Raw genomic sequence first — 7460 nt, 5'->3', positions numbered from 1 at the left:
TGAGTCTCAGACTTAATCTTTTGCTGTTCTTCATGTCAGTGATGCTAAAAACAATGTTATACTAATGATGGTACAATATAAATATAGCTCTTAATTAACAGAACTCCGATAATTAATAAATTACATTTTATGTCCTGGAGCCTTTTGCTATTAATCATGATTTGTTTGGGGATATAAGCAAAACATGTTTAATGATTCTAAGCAGACTGTGATTATGAAATTAAATGTAGCCTTTTTTCTCCTGGATCCTATTAAGATAGTTTTCCAGTCAGAAGCCCATAGTTATTTTCTTCTGAAGTCTTGAACTTACTGAGCATAGTTGTTTGGGCTGGGTAGGGATTAGCAGGCTTCTGATAATTCCAGAAAATAGGACTGATTGAGTGGCAGTGCCTTAAGAGTCTCATTCTCTCATTGCAAAGCTGTATCTTGTTTTTCTTTGTGAGATGGATATGTTCCCAGCCCTTATGCAGAGTCATGACAAAAAGATACAGCTGTGCTCAGAATACCTTTTGGAAGATAGAGGGTAAAATACAAGACACAGGATTTAAGTCCTTTCTGCCATTACCTCCATTTTAATGTTGCAATACTTTATACAGAAGACAGTCTAAAATGTGTTATTGACAAACAACAACAAATCCAGAAACTGCTCAGGCAGCTCCAGATAAATCTCAAAATTTCTGTCTCTGCATTGCAAAATCTGCTATGAATTGTGCAATTGAGCTACCTGTATTTAGGGAAACTGCAGGGGCCAGCGCAGCCTGTTTGCAAAGAATGAACCTCATCCTGAGAAAATCACCTTTCCCATCATGTTATCTCTCCTGCCATATCAGACAGAAAGGTTAGTCCTACATTTAATAGTCACAGTATTTGAATTTAGAAGGCTCTCTCTTCCCATAAATCGAGGTTTTAACTTGAAGTAAAAAGCTGGAACTGATGCATTGAGCTTAATTGTTCTAGAGGACTATGATAGGAATGAGGGTTTCTCAAATGCTATTGTCTTCAGGCTTTAAATTCAGTTGTTAGAACTTCTACTGTATTGGAGTGTATTAGCTTATTAAGCAAACAATGCTAGGTCAGAGCTGAGAATGAATCTATCTATAAAGAGTAAATATAACTACATGCAGGACAAAACAAAATCTTTAGTGAATAAAGGACATGCCTAGTTACAGAAGCAACATGCATTTCTAATGTTGGCATAAAAAAAATCATGGTTGTGAAATAAGACTTTGCTGAGGAAAATTGTCTCTCCGTATACTTAGATAATGTGGGTACAATACAGTGCTGGATTACTAAGAAAAACATGTGAGCTGGATTTTTAAGGCAGTCTTACAGAGTAAATTAAGATGGAGATATGAAGGAGAGTAGAAGCCACTTCACTCCTTCCAACAGCATGATTCAACTGCCAGTCATAGACCACCTATTTATAACATCTAAGCAGTAATATCTGATGGTCAGTCAAACTACTAGGAAACATCCTATGAGTAATAGATAATATGGAGAGGAAGATTCCTTCTTAACTGCTGGTCTCTGAATTGATGTGTCCATATATTTTTCCTTGATGGCTTCATATATGGTAAAACTCAAACACTTCTAGGAAAGTAAGGTGCTGATGAGGTGGATATTGTAACCATATTTTGACTCCCCTCTTCCTTGAATAAACTGTCACTTAAACCAGCATTAGGACTTCAGGAGTACATGTGTGTAATTTAAATTGGGAAAAATGTAATTTCAAGAGAAAAGAAAAAAAAAGAGAAAAGGGAAACTTGAATTCTTGAACAGCTGTTATCTTTTTCAATGAGCAAGTGATCTTAAAATGTTACATTGAAAAAGAAAAGCTACACAAATTCCAAATGGATGTTATTACAACAATCTGGACCTCTAAACTAAATTCTAAGTTTCACAGCCTTTTTTACTGTAATTGTCCTATAATTATGTAAACACACATACGCATGTACAAACTGAGAGAAAAAAGAATATGCTATTAGAATTTACTATCTAAAGAACAAAAGTATATAGCTGTCTATGAAATTTAAGAGCTTACCACCCTATAGGTCACAATGTTTGTATAACTACATAAAGAAAAATCTATTTAACTAGTACATTATTGCTATTGTGAGGTTAATTAAAGGCACAAGTTGAGAGTACCTTATCTACAAAAAAAAATGTGTTGCATAGCCACTTCTGGACAATGTGTTAGTTAAAAAAAAAAAAAGAAAACTTATTGGCATCTCTGCAAAGGGTAATGCTGGCATGGGGAAAAGAATTTCTCAAACAGCATGACAGTTGTAGTCCAGTAGGTGACAGGAATCTCCATTTCAAGGATCCTTGCAGCAGTAGCATCTGTTGGATCAGCTGATAATTCCCAGACTGTTGTTTTAGTGAATTCCTGTACCTAGGTGGGATCTGGTACTGCCTAAGGGCTCATCATTTGCATGATCTGCTGTTTTTGTTTATCTTAAATTACATACATGGCATCTTTTAATTATCTTAACTATGTATAAAATAATTGTCAGTTCCCCAAGGGCACAAACAGGCCATAACTGCCTTGACCAGTCTTACCTGAGATCCATACCCACTCCTTCTGCTCCCAGAGCCCCTAGACACCCACTCTTTTTCAGAAGGAGGATGTAGATGTGTTTGTTCTCTGCCTCATCTCCAGTTCTGTCTCCTAAACAGACCGTGAACCCATGCTTAACCTTGTTTTCAGACCCAACTCTGGTCCCATCCCCAGACTCCCTGGATGGGCTCTGCGTCTGATGGACAAGCTCTGCATCTGCTTGTCTTGACTGTTGGTAGATCCTGCTCCTGCCAAGTCTGTTGATGCCCTGAGGGACTGCACTCTAACTAGTGAGGCTGTGCCCCTGCTTCATTCCCCACATTGGAGCATCCCTGTTCTTGCTAGTTCCTGGCAGGAATGTCCTGCATGGCCATTTCTGCATCTGTAGGAACAGTTTCTGCTGACTACTGCATCTTACTTGCCCACAGTTTGGCCAACTCTGCCGTGGAAATTACTTGAAAAATACAAAAGAGAATGGGTCCAGCAGGAGATGCCTGTGGGAATTTCTAAAACCAGTTGAAATTCACACCTAGAGAGCTTTGGGAGGAGTCAGTTCAATAATTTGTTGTGCAGGCAGATAGGAGCCCTGTCTGCCACCCTGTCTAAAGTCAATCTATCATCTCTATCAGCACGCTATCTCTAAGCTGGGAACAGTTCCTGGTGTACCCAGGAAATTGAGGAGATGAGTGCATTGGGTGTGCATTGAGGCACAGCGCTACCGTGATACTCACCAGTGTGACCAGCGGTCCTCAAACCACAGGACACTTAATTTACACGGAAAAAGTAAATTACACAAGATTGTCAGAGTCTTTCAGATCTTAAAAATGTGTAGTTTAAGTAAGGTATCCACAAGTTATTACACCTTTCCCTGATTCTTTTTTAGCAACACTATTATTTTCATATTTCTGATGAAGTAAAAGACTAGGAAAAGTTTATTTCTGATAAATTTAAGCAGTTCAAGTCAAACAAATATTTTTATTATTATAGTCCATAAGGGCTGATGTTTTTACCTTTTACAACTTGTTTACTTACAAAAAAGGTAGAAAGTTTTTCAGAACTGAATGAAAAGCAAGATTTTTTAAAATATGTAAAGTACTATGTATTTTTCTCAAGAGTATCAACAGTATCTTAAAGAGGAGACAATTTACCTAACACAGACAACAAATTCATGCTGGAGCTGTCTGACAACAATAGACTAGGTCTTTGTGTGTCATTGAATTGGGCTAGTGTAACTACTGAAAAATGGGGTACCACATATGTTAAAGACACATTTAATCTGATTTTAGGCACAGACTGGACCCATCTCCTTGTGTATGTACAGAGTGGTCAATATATAGAGAGAACAACTTGTATTTATGCCATCTGCAGAAGATCTATTCATCATGCAAGATGATTCGGACATGCACAAGTCCCTTGATCCGATAAATGATGTAGAGTAAACTGTGAGCTCATAAATACATTCAGTTCTAGTATCTGAGTGGTTATTGGTAACTATGAGGCATTGAAGAAATTCTTGGTAACAGGTTGGAATTATGGATTTTACTTGCTGAATCTGAATGATACCTGTGAAGCAGGTCAGCTGTGAAAGCAGAGTCTCTTTTCTGGGGATTACAATTTTAGATGGATTCTCTGGTGGTTTTGTGTTAGCTTCCTCCCTTTCTCCAATCGATGAATGGACCATCGGTATTTGAAATGTAGTGAGGAGAAAGAGCTTATATAAAATTAATCTCTGGCAGCTGTTTTTGCTTCTTGAACCTGTTGAGAGGACACTGTATGTATAAGTGCTTTTTATATGAATATATGTTTGTATGGAAACAGATTCACAATTTGTACTTTCAGAACATCTGTGTATCAACTGGTCATTTTGTGATCCCTTTAACATCAACAAAGAGAAAAAAAGGCACCATAAAGATTTCTAGCTAGCTAGCTAATTTTAAATACCTACCTTAAGATGGTCAATCATGCTGTGAACCCTAATGTTCCCACTCTTGAGCAGTTTACTATTTGACACTAAGTGAAACTAGATACACTAGTTTAGCTGTAGACATATATCATAGAATCATAGAGATTTAAAGTTGGAAAAGACCTTTAAGATTATCAAGTCCAACTGTCAACCCAGCAGCATCACCACATTCACCATTAAATCCTTTCTCAAGTGCCATATTCACACAATTTTTGAATACTTCCAGTGACGGTGACTCCGTCACTTCCCTGGGTAGTCTGTTCCAATGCTTTACAAACCTTTCAGTGAAGATATTTTTCCTAATATCCAGTCTAAACCTCCCCTGGTGCAACTTGAGGCCATTTTCTTTCATCCTGTCACTTGTTACTTGGGACCCACCTCACTACAACCTCCTTTTAAACAGCTACATGTGATTACACATTCCATACCACCTCCATAGGACGACTGTGAAGTTTCGTACTTCACTTTGTACACAAAACCAAAGACATCTTATAAAGTTTTATAGCAGAAATATGACAGTTTTTGTTTTGGTTTGGTTTGTGGGGTGTTTTTTTGTTGCTGTTTTCTTTGAGAGGATGATCCTGGAAGTCTGTCAGATTCTTCTCAGGAACATCTTGGATTTTGTGAAAATGAAACATGTGGGGTTGAATGTGTCCTAAAATGAAGCTAAAGCACTGAGAACCTATGTCTGTAACTTCTGAGATTGTGACGATTTCTAAGTGCTACACAAATGCCTTTGGCATAATAATAGGACCTTCTCTAGAGCGCAATGCAAATTTTTAGATATGGAGAAGTACAACATAATTTAAAATCCAGAAGTCTGCGGTGTTATCTCCATAACTTTGACAAAAATATGATTCAAGAGCTAGGGGAATCTTAGCTTCTCACACTTTGCCCCTGTACTATGCGTGTTTGTCAGTGTGCATGTATTTTTTTGCATAGACTGAAATTTTTGGTCTTGTGCAAGTCAGTGGCAGTTTTGTTACTGAATTGTCATACACTTAATGTGACAATGATTTCATCCTTTGCAAAAGAAAGCCCTTGGATAATTTTCGATAAGTTTTCCTTCTCACCTCCTCTCTCTGCTTTCTAATCTAATCTACTCTAATTCAATCTTTCTACTAGTCATAGGAATGTAGATAATAAGTCAGAAGATGGAAGAGTCCTTCTTCCATGGTCTTGTTTTGATCAATTTGTATAAGAGATTTTGGATGAAGTTTATTTCCATTAACAAGTTATGAGACAAAACTATATATATATAGGAACAAAACTACAGATACAAATAACTTTCTTTCTACACTGTCTTATTTACTTTAATCAATCCAGTGTTTTTCTAATATATCCTGCTGAAATGAGATAGTGCACAAATATAAGTTTTGTTAAAAAGTGAGAAAATCCTGTCTGTAGCAACGCCTTTGGGCAAAAGTCTTTCTTGGAAGAAATGGACATTAATTGTGGAAAATGTTTTTAAATAAATAGAATGACACTGTTTTAAAATCAGATAACCTGTTCATAAAAAAATCCTACTTTGGTAGTTCAACATATTACACTCACAAAGTAACTGCCTACTTATATGTTGCTTAAAATGATATGTTTTTTTATATTTTTAAAACTGTGTTGACAGGGATGAAGCAACGGTGAGAGAAAGTTCACTAGGGGATCTCTCTAAGATGTCAAGTGGAGATGAGTACACTACAGCTTTGCTTACTGTCACTTGATTTCTGCCAACAAGGAAGACCTTTTAAGTGAGGAGAAGGCAGTGACAGATGAATAAGCCTAATGGGTGAGAAGGTGAAGGGGACATGTGTGTCTTTTTATGGCTCCATGTATTGAAAATACCAATTCTAAAATTACATGCAGGGTGATATGATCTCAGAATATCATACTAGCTTTTCTTAAATGAACCTGTTCCAGGCTTACATCTGCTTCTATAAATATCTGTGTTATCTCATTATGGAAATGTGCATAAATAGATAATATCTAATATGGCAATCCAAAACATATTTCCTTTGTTTGAATCTTTTAAGTATTCCAAATAGAATTTAGCAGATTTACCTTACCACCAAAATCAATAACTGGTTGAGTTAATTCTTTTATACAATATACAGTTTACAAAAGCTATGTATCACTCAATCAAATTTTCAGTTGAGAAAGGAATAACAGAGGACTATATGGCTCATTTACTTTGCTGGAAATGTAGTGAGAATCTCCAGTGAAAAAAAAATAGTCTACAATTATTGTAGATACTTCTCTTTTTTTTTTTATTTTAAATTAAAGAATTTTAAATTGTATTTGAATTCGTAGTAATATTATTCAAGACGCAGTAATTCAATAATGTTAATTTTCTGTGAGTAAATGTAAGGAAAAAGGGAAGATCATGTTCAGAAACAGGGTTTAATGACTTAATATACAAAATAGGTATCTGTTCAATGGACCTAATACAATAGCCTGAAAATGCACTCCAAGCTATTAGAATAGAACGAGCCTCTAACAGGCCATTCCTCATCAACAAGTCAGAAAACTTCTTCCTTCAATAAAATTTTGATGCTTCATATTATTGTCATTCACACCTCAAATCACCTTAGTGATAGTAAGGGCTGTCACATCAGACTTATGCAGAGAATTACTTAGCACAACCAGGAAAATATCCTTTTTTTTTTTTTTAATAGAGGTAATCATTTTGCTACTTATTATTTCTGAACTTTAACCATGAGTCCTAGAGTCCTCATAAAATCCTGCCATGGCATGCTCTGCTAGACAGGTAACGTTAACCCAGATCCTCCCTTCTGATGTCAAAAATGCTTGAGGAGAAATGCAGAGCAATGAAAATACAGCTCTATCAGGAGGAAAGCAGGACGCCTTTATTAATACCTTTTTGCTTTACCCCACACCATTGGCTTCTACCCCTTGCAAAGATCAACCCACATCTAGCAATTATAT

The 7460-nt window shown here is 36.4% G+C and overlaps 1 non-coding gene across 1 annotated transcript; it reads right to left on the bottom strand.

The window, feature by feature from the left end:
* Positions 1–674: 674 nt before the first annotated feature.
* On the bottom strand, positions 675–833 carry LOC112841334. The gene has a single exon (XR_003212941.1). It is a non-coding gene; the product is annotated as a U1 spliceosomal RNA (small nuclear RNA).
* Positions 834–7460: the final 6627 nt, after the last annotated feature.

The sequence above is a fragment of the Manacus vitellinus genome, unplaced genomic scaffold, assembly GCF_001715985.3.
Source record: "Manacus vitellinus isolate BGI_N305 unplaced genomic scaffold, ASM171598v3 scaffold_7_pilon, whole genome shotgun sequence".
Lineage (NCBI taxonomy): Eukaryota > Metazoa > Chordata > Aves > Passeriformes > Pipridae > Manacus > Manacus vitellinus.
Note: the sequence above shows the minus strand (reverse complement) of the source record. Positions and strands in the feature narration are given on the sequence as shown.